Here is a 13667-nt window from a genome sequence, read left to right as displayed (position 1 = left end):
GCTATTCATAACCACAGTTTGTCTACAGTACATGTCCTTATTGTTTCAATCCATTTTTCTACAAAAGCTGGGTAAAACTGCGTTTGTGTTTACACTCCACTACACCACTGCAACTGATGTTTTCATAACATAAGAAACAGCAATTCCATATCGTTTGTTTTGAAATGTCTCTCAGGTTGTTGACAGAATGGCCAGACTGATGTTATTGATAGACTAATAGGTACATTATCCTCTTGACGCGCTGATCCCGTATTCGAGATCAACATCCAGCGAAAAGTCAGAGCGCCATATTCATAACCAAATCTAATAATTTCTGTTTCTCAAACATAGGACTATTTTACACCGTTTTATAGATACACTTCTCCTGAATCGAACCTTGTTGTCCGATTTCAAAAAGGCTTTACAGCGAAAGCAAAACATTACATTATGTTAGGAGAGTACATCAACACAATAGCCACACCGCCATTTTCCGACCAACCACATGCATCACAAATAACCAAAACACAGCTAAATGAAGCACTAACCTTTGACAATCTTCATCAGATGACACTCCTAGGACATCATGTTACACAATACATGCATTCTTTTGTTCGATAAAGTTCATATTTATATATAAAAACAGCATTTTACATCGGCGCGTGATGTTCAGAAAATATTTTCCCTCAAATGCTTCCGGTGAATCAGCAGTACAATTTACAAAATTACTATTCGAAAACATTGGTAAAATATAATATTGTCATTCAAAGAATTATAGATTAACATCTCGTGAATGCAACCGCATTGCCAGATTTAAAAATAACTTTACTGGGAAATCACACTTTGCAATAAACGAGGTGCTATGCTCAGAAAAATAGGCTAGGCGATACAGGTTAGCGCCATCTTGGAGTCATCTAAAATCAAATATACTATTGTAAATATTCCCTTACCTTTGATTATCTTCATCAGAAGGCACTTCCAGGTATCCCAGGTCCACAACAAATGTATTTTTGTTCAAAAAAGTTAATAATTTATGTCCCAATAGCTCCTTCTTGTTAACGCGTTCCGAAGGCTACTCATAATGTACGAGGCGCGTGGGACTTGTCGTCACGAATGTGCAAAAAAAATGTATTTAGGTTCGTTCAAACATGTTAACCTCTATGGGACCGGCGGGACGAATTCGTCCCACCTACGTAACAGCCACTGCCATCCTGTGGCGCGATTTTCAAAATCTTCAAAATCATATTACTTCAATTTCTCAAACATATGACTATTTTACAGCCATTTAAAGATAAGACTCTCGTTAATCTAACCACACTGTCCGATTTCAAAAAGGCTTTACAACGAAAGCAAAACATTAGATTATGTCAGCAGAGTACCAAGCCAGAAATAATCAGACACCCATTTTTCAAGCCAGCATATAATGTCACCAAAACCCAGAAGACAGCTAAATGCAGCACTCACCTTTGATGATCTTCATCAGATGACAACCCTAGGACATTATGTTATACAATACATGCATGTTTTGTTCAATCAAGTTCATATTTATATCAAAAACCAGCTTTTTACATTAGCATGTGACGTTCAGAACTAGCATACCCCCCGCAAACTTACGGGGAATTCGCTAACATTTTACTAAATTACTCACGATAAACGTTCACAAAAAGCATAACAATTATTTTAAGAATTATAGATACAGACCTCCTCTATGCACTCGATATGTCCGATTTTAAAATAGCTTTTTGGTGAAAGCACATTTTGCAATATTCTAAGTACATAGCCCAGGCATCACGGGCTCGCTATTTAGACACCCGGCAAGTTTAGCACTCACCATAATCATATTTACTATTATAAAAATGTCATTACCTTTTGTTGTCTTCGTCAGAATGCACACCCAGGACGTCTACTTCAATAACAAATGTTGGTTTGGTCCAAAATAATCCATCGTTATATCCGAATAGCGGCGTTTTGTTCGTGCGTTCCAGACACTATCCGAAATAGTAAAGAAGTGTCGCGCGCTTGGCGCAATTCCTGACAATAAAATTCAAAGTATTCAATTGCCGTACGTCGAAGCATGTCAACCGCTGTTTAAAATCAATTTTTACGTCATTTTTCTCGTAGAAAAGCGATAAAATTCCGACAGGGAATCTCCTTTTCGGCAAACAGAGGAAAAAATCCCAAAGGCGGGGGCGGTCGGGGTCACGCGCATAAGCTAGTGTCTCTTGATGGGCCACTTGAGAAAGGCGATAATGTGTTTCAGCCTGGGGCTGGAATGACGACATTCTCTTTTTTCCCGGGCTCTGAGAGCCTATGGACGACGTGGGAAGTGTCACGTTAGAGCAGAGATCCTTAGTAAATGATAGAGATGGCAAAGAAGTTCCAGAAATGGTCAGACAGGCCACTTCCTGTAAAGGAATCTCTCAGGTTTTGACCTGCCATTTGAGTTCTGTTATACTCACAGACACCATTCAAACAGTTTTAGAAAATTTAGGGTGTTTTCTATCCATATGTAATAAGTATATGCATATTCTAGTTACTGAGTAGGAGTGGTAACCAGATTAAATTGGGTATGTTTTTTATCCAGCCGTGTCAATGCTGCCCCCTAGCCCTAACAGGTTAAACGTTGTATAACAAATGTTTAGGGCCTATTTCAATCAGAGCTTCAATAATATTCAAGGCGGACGATTGCATTGTCTTACTAAACGTTTCGAAATGAGAGAGTACCCACGGGCACTCGCATCATTGTAGTAATGGCCCTCCCTCTTTGACAAACTTTCCAGGCCTCTCGTTTGGTCAGTTTTTACCGGAGAAGACTCAAACCACTCTGTAAAGACTGTTGACATCTAGTGGAAGCCTTAGGAAGTGCTACATGAATCCTAACTCACGGTGTGTTTCATAGCCAAAGGCTTGAATGTGATTCCACAAATCAGATTTCCACTTCCTGCATGGAATCTTCTCAGGTGTTGGCCTACCATATGAGTTCTGTTATACTCACAGACACCATTCAAACAGTTTTAGAAACTTTAGAGTGTTTTCTATCCAAATCAAAAAACACAAAGTAGCTGTGTGGTTGTGGTCAGTAGTTGAGTGACTCAGTAGTTTAGTGGCTGTGGTCAGTAGTTGTGGGGTTGTGGTCAGTAGTTGTGGTCAATAGTTGTGTGGGTGTGATTCAGTAGTTTTGTGGTTCAGTAGTTGTGGTCAGTAGATTAGTGGTTGTGGTCAATAGTTGTGGTCAATAGTTTTGGTCAGTAGGTGTGTGATTATGTTTAGTAATTGTGGTCATTAGTTGTGGTCAGTACTTGTGTGGTTATAGTCAGTAGTTGTGGTTTGTAGGTTAGGTCAGTAGTTGAGGTCAATAGTTGTGTGGTCAGTAATTGTGTGGTTGAGGCGCATGGGCATACTGATAGGACTCATGAGGTGTGAGTAGTTTAGTATTGTACTGTGAATACTGTGATTATGTATAGAAAGAAGACGATATAGTTTCATTTAAGCCTCTAAAATTGATAGATTAATATATCCCCAAGCAACCAGGAGAGAGTGAGCTGTCAGTGATATACAACAGCGAACCAATATGTGGGTGAAGCGACTCTGCGCCTCAACCCAACAAACCATGGCTTCCCTTAGAGGAAAAGACAAAGAACAACTTGGACATTAGAGCAACGAACGGCTAAAGGATATCCATGAAAACATAGCTGTTGTTGAAGAAACGGATGTGGCTGTTATGGCTTTTCACCCTCTGACATATTGTGGATTCAGAGCTACTATCTATCTAATAGAACTCAGATGGTTTTTCTTTAACCTGTTAGGGCTAGGGGGCAGTATTGACACGGCTGGATAAAAAAACATACCCGATTTAATCTGGTTACCACTCCTACCCAGTAACTAGAATATGCATATACTTAGTACATATGGATAGAAAACACCCTAAATTTTCTAAAACTGTTTGAATGGTGTCTGTGAGTATAACAGAACTCATTTGGCAAGCAAAACCCTGAGACATTTTATGACAGGAAGTGGATACCTGATGTGTTGTATTACCTTTAAACCTATCCCATTGAAAAACACAGGGGCTGAGGAATATTTTGGCACTTCCTATTGCTTCCACTAGATGTCACCAGCCTTTACAAAGTGTTTTGAGTCTTCTGGAGGGAGATCTGACCAAACAAGAGCCATGGAACGATGATGGCCCATTAGACACCTGGCGCGCGAGTTCATGTTGGGTACCCTCGTTCCAATACGTTATAAAAGAGTATGCATTCGTCCACCTTGAATATTATTCATGTTCTGGTTAAAAAAGGCCCTAATGATTTATGCTATACAACGTTTGACATGTTTGAACGAACGTAAATATATTTTTTCCCCTCGTTCATGACGAGAAGTCCGGCTGGCTTAGATCATGTGCTAACAAGACGGAGATTTTTGGACATAAATGATGAGCTTTTTTGAACAAAACTACATTCGTTATGGACCTGTGATACCTGGAAGTGACATCTGATGAAGAGAATCAAAGGTAATGGATTATTTACATAGTATTTTCGATTTTAGATCTCCCCAACATGGCGGCTAGTCTGTATCGCAACGCGTATTTTTCTGGGCGCAGTGCTCAGATTATTGCAAAGTGTGATTTCCCAGTAAGGTTATTTTTAAATCTGGCAAGTTGATTGCGTTCAAGAGATGTAAATCTATAATTCTTTAAATGACAATATAATATTTTACCAATGTTTTCTAATTTTAATTATTTAATTTGTGACGCTGACTTGACTGCCGGTTATTGGAGGGAAACGATTTCCTCAACATGAATGCCATAGTAAAACGCTGTTTTTGGATATAAATATGAACTTGATAGAACTAAAAATGCATGCATTGTCTAACATAATGTCCTAGGAGTGTCATCTGATGGAGATTGTAAAAGGTTAGTGCATCATTTTAGCTGGTTTTATGGTTTTGGTGACCCTGTCTTTGAATTGACAAAACATTACACACAACTCTTGTAAATGTACTGTCCTAACATACTCTAAATTTATGCTTTCGCCGTAAAACCTTTTTGAAATCGTAAAACGTGGTTAGATTAAGGAGATGTTTATCTTTCAAAGGGTGTAAAATAGTTGTATTTTTGAAAAATTTGAATTTTGACATTTATTTGGATTCAAATTTGCCGCTCTTGAAATGCACCTGCTGTTGATGGAGTGCACCACGGGTGGCACGCTAGCGTCCCACCTAGCCCATAGAGGTTAATGGAAGCTTCTCTAATGTCAAACATGTAAAGTGTGGTGTACCGCACGGCAGCTCTCTAGGCCCTCTGCTCTTTTCTATTTTTACCATTGACCTGCCACTGGCATTAACAAGAGAGTTGCAGTCTGTTTTGGAATGGGTGGCCAGTAATAAACTGGTCCTGAACAGCTCTAAAACAGCTCTAAAACTAAGAGCATTGTATTTGGTACAAGTCATTATTAACCTCTCTAGCCAGTTGAATCCTGACTATTTTACACCATTTTAAAGATAAGACTCAAGTTAATCTAACCACACTGTCCGATTTCAAAAAGGCTTTACAACGAAAGCAAAACATTAGATTATGTCAGCAGAGTACCCAGCCAGAAATAATCAGACACCCATTTTTCAAGCTAGCATATAATGTCACATAAACCCAAACCACAGCTAAATGTAGCACTAACCTTTGATGATCTTCATCAGATGACAACCCTAGGACATTATGTTATACAATACATGCATGTTTTGTTCAATCAAGTTCATATTTATATCAAAAACCAGCTTTTTACATTAGCATGTGACTAGCATGTGACTAGCATTCCCACCGAACACTGCCGGTGAATTGACTAAATTACTCACGATAAACTTTCACAAAAAGCATAACAATTATTTTAAGAATTATAGATACAGAACTCCTCTATGCACTCAATATGTCCGATTTTAAAATAGCTTTTCGGTGAAAGCACATTTTGCAATATTCTCAGTAGATAGCCCGGCATCACAGGGCTAGCTATTTAGACACCCAGCAGGTTTAGCACTCATCAAAGTCAGATTTACTATAAGAAAAATGTTCTTACCTTTGTTGTCTTCGTCAGAATGCACTCCCAGGACTTCTACTTCAATAACAAATGTTGGTTTGGTCCAAAATAATCCATCGTTATATCCAAACAGCGGCGTTTTGTTCGTGCGTTCTAGACACTATCCTAAAGGGTAAATAAGGGTGGCGAGCATGGCGCAATTCGTGACAAAAAAATTCTAAATATTCCATTACCGTACTTCGAAGCATGTCAACCGCTGTTTAAAATACATTTTTATGCCATTTTTCTCATAAAAAAGCGATAATATTCCGACCGGGAATCTGCTTTTAGGTAAACAGACAAAGGAAAAGGACTTTCTGTCCAAAAATGACGCAGAAAAATTAATCCATGCTTTTGTTACTTCTAGGCTGGACTACTGCAATGCTCTACTTTCCGGCTACCCGGATAAAGCACTAAACAAACTTCAGTTAGTGCTAAATACGGCTGCTAGAATCCTGACTAGAACCAAAACATTTGATCATATTACTCCAGTGCTAGCCTCCCTACACTGGCTTCCTGTTAAGGCAAGGGCTGATTTCAAGGTTTTACTGCTAACCTACAAAGCATTACATGGGCTTGCTCCTACCTATCTTTCCGATTTGGTCCTGCCGTATATACCTACACGTACGCTACGGTCACAAGACGCAGGCCTCCTAATTGTCCCTAGAATTTCTAAGCAAACGGCTGGAGGTAGGGCTTTCTCCTATAGAGCTCCATTTTTATGGAATGGTCTGCCTACCAATGTGAGAGACGCAGACTCAGTCTCAACCTTTAAGTCTTTACTGAAGACTTATCTCTTCAGTAGGTCCTATGATTAAGTATAGTCTGGCCCAGGAGTGTGAAGGTGAACGGAAAGGCTGGAGCAACGAACAGCCCTTGCTGTCTCTGCCTTGCCGGTTCCCCTCTTTCCACTGGGATTCTCTGCCTCTAACCCTTTTACAGGGGCTGAGTCACTGGCTTACTGGTGTTCTTCCATGCCGTCCATGGGAGGGGTGCGTCACTTGAGTGGGTTGAGTCACTGACGTGGTCTTCCTGTCTGGGTTGGCGCCCCCCCTTGGGTTGTGCCATGGCGGAGATCGTTGTGGGCTATACTCGGCCTTGTCTTAGGACGGTAAGTTGGTGGTTGGAGACATCCCTCTAGTGGTGTGGGGGCTGTGCTTTGGCAAAGTGGGTGGGGTTATATCCTGCCTGTTTGGCCCTGTCCGGGGGTATCATCGGATGGGGCCACAGTGTCTTCTGATCCCTCCTGTCTCAGCCTCCAGTATTTATGCTGCAGTAGTTTATGTGTCGGGGGGCTAGGGTCAGTCTGTTTCATCTGGAGTATTTCTCGTCTTATCCGGTGTCCTGTGTGAATTTAAATATGCTCTCTCTAATTCTCTCTCTCTCTCTTTCTGTCTTTCTCTCGGAGGACCTGAGCCCTAGGACCATGCCTCAGGACTACCTGGTATGATGACTCCTTGCTGTCCCCAGTCCACCTGGCCGTGCTGCTGCTCCAGTTTCAACTGTTCTGCCTGCGGCTATGGAACCCTGACCTGTTCACTGGACGTGCTTGTTGCACCCTCGACAACTACTATGATTATTATTATTTGACCATGCTGGTCATTTATGAATATTTTAACATTTTAACATCTTGACCATGTTCTGTTATAATATCCACCCTGCACAGCCAGAAGAGGACTGGCCACCCCTCATAGCCTGGTTCCTCTCTAGGTTTCTTCCTAGGTTTTTGGCCTTTCTAGGGAGTTTTTCCTAGGGAGTTTTTCCTAGCCACCGTGCTTCTTTCACATGCTTTGCTTGCTGTTTGGGGTTTTAGGCTGGGTTTCTGTACAGCACTTTGAGATATCAGCTGATGTACGAAGGGCTATATAAATAAATTTGATTTGATTTTGAAAAGAAAGCATTCGGTCGAAGCGGGCACGCGCCTAAGCCCATAGTACTCTGAGTGGCCACTTGCCAAAAGCGATAAAGTGTTTCAGCCAGAGCCTGCCTCGATATCGTTCAGCTTTTTCTCGGGCTCTGAGACCCTATGGAAGCCGTAGGAAGTGTCACGTTATTGCACAGATCCTGAGTCTTCAATAAAAAGAGCCAAGATGAAACACTACTTCTCAGACAGGCCACTTCCTGCTTGAAATCGTCTCAGGTTTTGGCCTGCCATATGAGTTCTGTTATACTCACAGACACCATTCAAACAGTTTTAGAAACTTTAGGGTGTTTTCTATCCAAAGCCAATAATTATATGCATATTCTAGTTACTGGGCAGGAGTAGTAACCAGATTAAATCGGGTACGTTTTTTATCCAGCCGTGTCAATACTGCCCGCTATCCATAACAAGTCAATGTAACAACAAAAGTCAATCCCACCAAAAAAACTAGGCTAGGACTCCATCAGCTGTTGTAACAATGCACACCCTATCATTAACTACAGCTTCAGTCATCTTATTTCCATATTATTTGGCTTAAAGGATGTACTGAATTAATATGTAAGAACAATTTATTTAAATTGGATATGCGTTTAATTATAATGTACCTACCCAAGAACAAGCAACTTAATATAAAGTAAAATGCATTTTATTTACTCATGTAATTAATATGTTGTTGCTATGTTACAATGTATTTTCATTGTAGTAGGTCAAGTTTGATAATACACTTTCTTGAGGGTTGGTGCATAGCCTGTTGACCGGACAGTGATATGTTTGGAAGAAATGGAATCCAGAGTCTCCCGTTTCATGTGATATCAAATACATTTACATGGAGTGACCCAAACACACTGATAGCAACAAAACATGCTTATAACCCTGTCAAAAGAAGGACACACATTAATTTGCTGCAGGATCATAGTTCCAAAGACATCGTATTTCTTTGATATAAATGAAAAGTTGAGAGTATGTTGTTTTTGGCTAAATAGAGCTTGCGGTGGTTGCGTTCATTTAAAGGTCGGTATTGACCACTATTTAAATTGACATGGCAAAGTACCCGGTACCGGGTAGTCAGTGAAAACTTTACAGCTGATATACTAATCGGAAGTCTTTCTTATTTTCTTTACCCAACCAGTGCATCCACTCAATGCTTCTTTAAACTTTTATTGGTCCGATTACCCCTTAGCCTCCAGACCTGCACCTTTATTGTCTTTCACGCTCTTTTAATGTGTTGTGTGTGACATTCTGTGCGAGGATCCACAAAGTTGTTTGTGTGGTTGACTGCCTGGTAATTGTAACCCAGCCTATTCAGAGACCTGACATACGCTCTCCAGCAGTCAACCATCACATTTACATTTACATTTACATCATTTAGCAGACGCTCTTATCCAGAGCGACTTACAAATTGGTGCATTCACCTTATGATATCCAGTGGAACAACAACTTTACATCTATATATTTTTTGTGGGGGAGGGTAGGGGGGGAGGGTTAGAAGGATTACTTAATCCTATCCCAGGTATTCCTTAAAGAGGTGGGGTTTCAGGTGTCTCCGGAAGGTGGTGATTGACTCCGCTGTCCTGGCGTCGTGAGGGAGCTTGTTCCACCATTGGGGTGCTAGAGCAGCGAACAGTTTTGACTGGGCTGAGCGGGAACTGTGCTTCCGCAGAGGTAGGGAGGCGAGCAGGCCAGAGGTGGATGAACGCAGTGCCCTTCTTTGGGTGTAGGGACTGATCAGAGCCTGAAGGTACGGAGGTGCCGTTCTCCTCACAGCTCCGTAGGCAAGCACCATGGTCTTGTAGCAGATGCGAGCTTCAACTGGAAGCCAGTGGAGTGTGCGGAGGAGCGGGGTGACGTGAGAGAACTTGGGAAGGTTGAACACCAGACGGGCTGCGGCGTTCTGGATGAGTTGTAGGGGTTTAATGGCACAGGCAGGGAGCCCCGCCAACAGCGAGTTGCAGTAATCCAGACGGGAGATGACAAGTGCCTGGATTAGGACCTGCGCCGCATCACTCCACTCAGAATGGTGGAACATCTCTGCACGTTGTCTGATGATAGGGATTAAGGTTTTTGTGAACGGTTTTCCACCATTTTAAGAACTGGGCACCGTCTGTTGTGTTTGACCTCCATCATCCCAAACACCCAACACTGTCTTCTCCACGTTGGCCCAGTCCTTCTACAACTGTACTGAAAGATAGGAACAAGTGCATATGGTTATTTTGTGACAGGGAGTTGTCCAGTGGTTAGTCATGCCTTGAAATGGCGAGGATCAGTAAATCCATGGAAAGTAGCTTAATATCACTTATGACATAAGCTAAGGTCTGATGGGTGAAGTTCTATAATATTGAAAGACCCGAAACATTATCCTAGGAAACATCACTGATGATGATGATGATGATGTGTCTAAGAGCACAGAGATGTATTTATCAAATATTTCAGTATATGAAATGGGCAAGCCCTCAATTTTTGATCCATACCAGTATATATACTGAAGAGTACTTTAAAAGGCAACTGATTACCATAAGCGAAATATATTAACAAATTATCCCTCAGTTCCCAAGCCCAGATAACGAATGTTACTACATCAAAATGGATAATGCTATACCTTTCTCTTGTGCGAAGACTTGGAATAATCTATCACAACCAATCTCCGAAGAGAACTTTATCCAATTTGGAAGCCCTTCCTCCTCTTGAAACTCCTCGGGGCTTGTTGCAGACCTTCAATAAGGAGAAGTAAGACATGTTAGTGATGAGAAGACTTGAGTGTCCAAGGGAAGCATGACCATCAACTTCTATAGGTGGGGCCCTGAAATCAAATCTAATTTAGGCTCCCAAATCGTCTTGAGCTGACACTGCTCCTGTCTTATGTGGGAATGCACTTTAATGGAAGTTGTCACAAAATAACTGAGTTTCAGTTTGTCTGTTGTTGCTCTTTGCACTGTAAACATTTGATAAAAACAATATTTGATTAAACATTCAGCCTATATTCAGTCAGTGAAACAGGCTTTTTAAATTCTAACAAATTGAGTAATCAAGGTAATAACTGACAGATTGATTATTAAAATAATTGTTAGTTGGTAACAGCTTTTACTGCATTTGCCTGAATAGTGTAGGAGCACAAGAATAATCAATTAGGGCAGCAGCAGTGGTGCAAGCCTCCCCAGTCGTGCCACGCTGCCTTTCCCGTCCTGACATCATGACAAGTAACCTAAATACCTGTGGGAAACACTAGTCGGGATGGGTTGCAAAGCAGGCTAAATATTGAAAATCTTGAAGAGCCCATTTAAGCTTTCCAGTAAATAATGCATGAAATATCTCAAAAGCCTGATTATTAAAAATACCCTTTTACATACAGTTTGTAAGTGAGCTAAACATTTCCTCAGAGTGAATATAGGTAAACAAAGCTGGTGGCTTTGTTTACCTATATTTCTCATAATTCTGTGTTGATGAAGAACTTTAACAATCTTTTTCAGGCTTTTCATCATTCTTGTCAGGGTCATTGAGCTCCGTGCAATGGCATCCTCTATAATATCAACTTGCGTCAAGTGTAGCCCCTGTGCAATATTGCAACAAAGAAATGAACAAATCAGAACAATAGTATATGACAATAGAAACACAAATATATTTTCATAAATTAAACCCACGATAGGCCCCAGACAACACATTGAGACTCAGCTTTTGGTAACACAACCTTAACTTCCCCTCAAACCACATTCTCTTCAGCCTGGAGAGACCTGCTTGCCATACCTTGCTCCACTTCTGTACTAATCTATGCCACAGAACACTAACTAACATGTAATTACTTAGCAGAGAGCCCCACACTCACCAGTACCTTCTGTATGGTTGTTATGCTTAATGTAATTGGGGGCTGAAAGAGCATGGACTTTCTGTGGGTGACAGCTATTAACAAACAAAGTGGTCAAAATGATGTATTTTCTGACCTTGGCAGGTCTACCACTAGCCTAAACATTTAATCATCAATGAAGCACGCCATCCATGCAGTGTAAAAACAAAACAAAAAAAGTGTTAGGGTTTTCTGGAAGCCGTTTTGGGTAATGCAGCACCTGATGGTGAACCACTTTCTAATAATGTAATTATCCAAAATGTTCTTAGTGTGTCAAATTCATTAACCAACCGATTAAGAAATGTTACATAATCCGTAAGCGGAACCCGAGAACGGCTAAACATTGAATCCTTCCGGATGGAGCAGGAGGGAGTCTGATGATGCCTCCTTTTGTTTCGACAAATCCTGCAAGGAAAAATGCATATTTTAAACTCAGACACAGGTTCGTGTTTTAGAGACTGACGCTAAGTGATCATTGAAATGGAACATAGGCTAAGTAATTCTATTAAATGAAATTCCATTCTACTATGATTAACAATTACCTTTTTCAGTAGCAGTAGGAATACATCCACATTGTTGGAAATAGGAGAACAAAATCTTTCCAGACAGACATGAAACATCTTGAGTGGTAGGCTGCAGGCCAAAGGTAGACTAGAAGGGTGTGCATCTCCAAAACTCTTCACTCGCTCTACATGGGCTTGCAGTCCATAGTGTCCAGAGTTGGAATGCAGCCTGGACACAGAGGAGCGCGAGCCCTTGTAGAAAGACTGGAAATCAAATTTCTCAAGCAGCACATACACAATGATGAAGGACAATGGCCAATGGAACGCTTAGATTTTTCTCTTCAATGAATGTTCATAGCAACATTTTTTTTTTTAAATCCGGCTTGTGAAAATATATAAAGGTCAATGTCAGAAGAGGCTGATGGGAGGAGCTATAGGAGGACAGGCTCCTTGTAATGGCTGGAATGGAATAAATGGAACAGTTTCAAACAAATAGAAACCATATGTTGACTCCGTTCCATTAATTCCATTCCAGCCATTACAATGAGCCCGTCCTCCAATAGCTCATTCATGGAAAATAACTGTTCAGCAAACAAGTAGTGCTGTTGCGCTTGGACATTACTGACTATGGGTCAATGAACACAGATTGACCCATACAGATCAACTGCTCACCCCTTTTTTTACATGTGTTATTAGGTAGGACCTAAATCCATCTTGACTGTTTGTGTTATGATTATTGCGGAGGAAAGAATGGTTATGCGACCTGTTTGTGTGTATCACAGATCTGTGCATTAGCCAGGCTATAAACTATAAAAAAGGGCAGGCCAGTCCATGGCCTAGTGGTTGGGAATCCCTTGCTTTAAGCAATCATCCGTTGGCTGACATTTGCCTGAATGTTCCCTTCATTTCTCTATTTACTGTAGGACAAGGGGTCAGACTCTCTCCCTAGGACCAAGTCCTGCCTCTTCTGTCGGTACGTTTATTTGCATTGTTTAATGGCATCTTTAAAGTTTTGTTTTAAAGTAAGGGACAGAGAACTTTCACATAAAATAAGAGTGAGATGGCGTACTGAACATACCGGTGCAAAATAAATACGGAATATTCAATATCAGCATGTGCGACTAAATATTAGCACTTCATATACTCGTGGGTAATTACATTCCATCTGGATAATAATACAAAACAAATCCTAAGGCTAGAGAAATGTATTGACAATATTGTGAATACAAGCAACACTCAAACATGATTGAGAGTAAACGTGGAGAATGAATCTCCAGAAGAAAATGTGACTCCTCCACGGATACAAACGAGTTATGCTTTTCACCACTGGGGCTGGTAAGTGTGGAACGCGATCTGTTAAAGTTGAT

General features: G+C 40.9%; 1 long non-coding RNA gene across 1 annotated transcript; it reads right to left on the bottom strand.

The window, feature by feature from the left end:
- Positions 1 to 8513: 8513 nt before the first annotated feature.
- On the bottom strand, positions 8514 to 13115 carry LOC106576927 (uncharacterized). The gene is made up of 2 exons (XR_014381338.1): positions 10559 to 13115; positions 8514 to 10140 (listed from the first exon to the last, which is right to left on the bottom strand). It is a non-coding gene; the product is annotated as an uncharacterized LOC106576927 (long non-coding RNA).
- Positions 13116 to 13667: the final 552 nt, after the last annotated feature.

The sequence above is a fragment of the Salmo salar genome, chromosome 18 (assembly GCF_965601325.2).
Source record: "Salmo salar chromosome 18, fSalSal1, whole genome shotgun sequence".
Classification (NCBI taxonomy): domain Eukaryota; kingdom Metazoa; phylum Chordata; class Actinopteri; order Salmoniformes; family Salmonidae; genus Salmo; species Salmo salar.
Note: the sequence above shows the minus strand (reverse complement) of the source record. Positions and strands in the feature narration are given on the sequence as shown.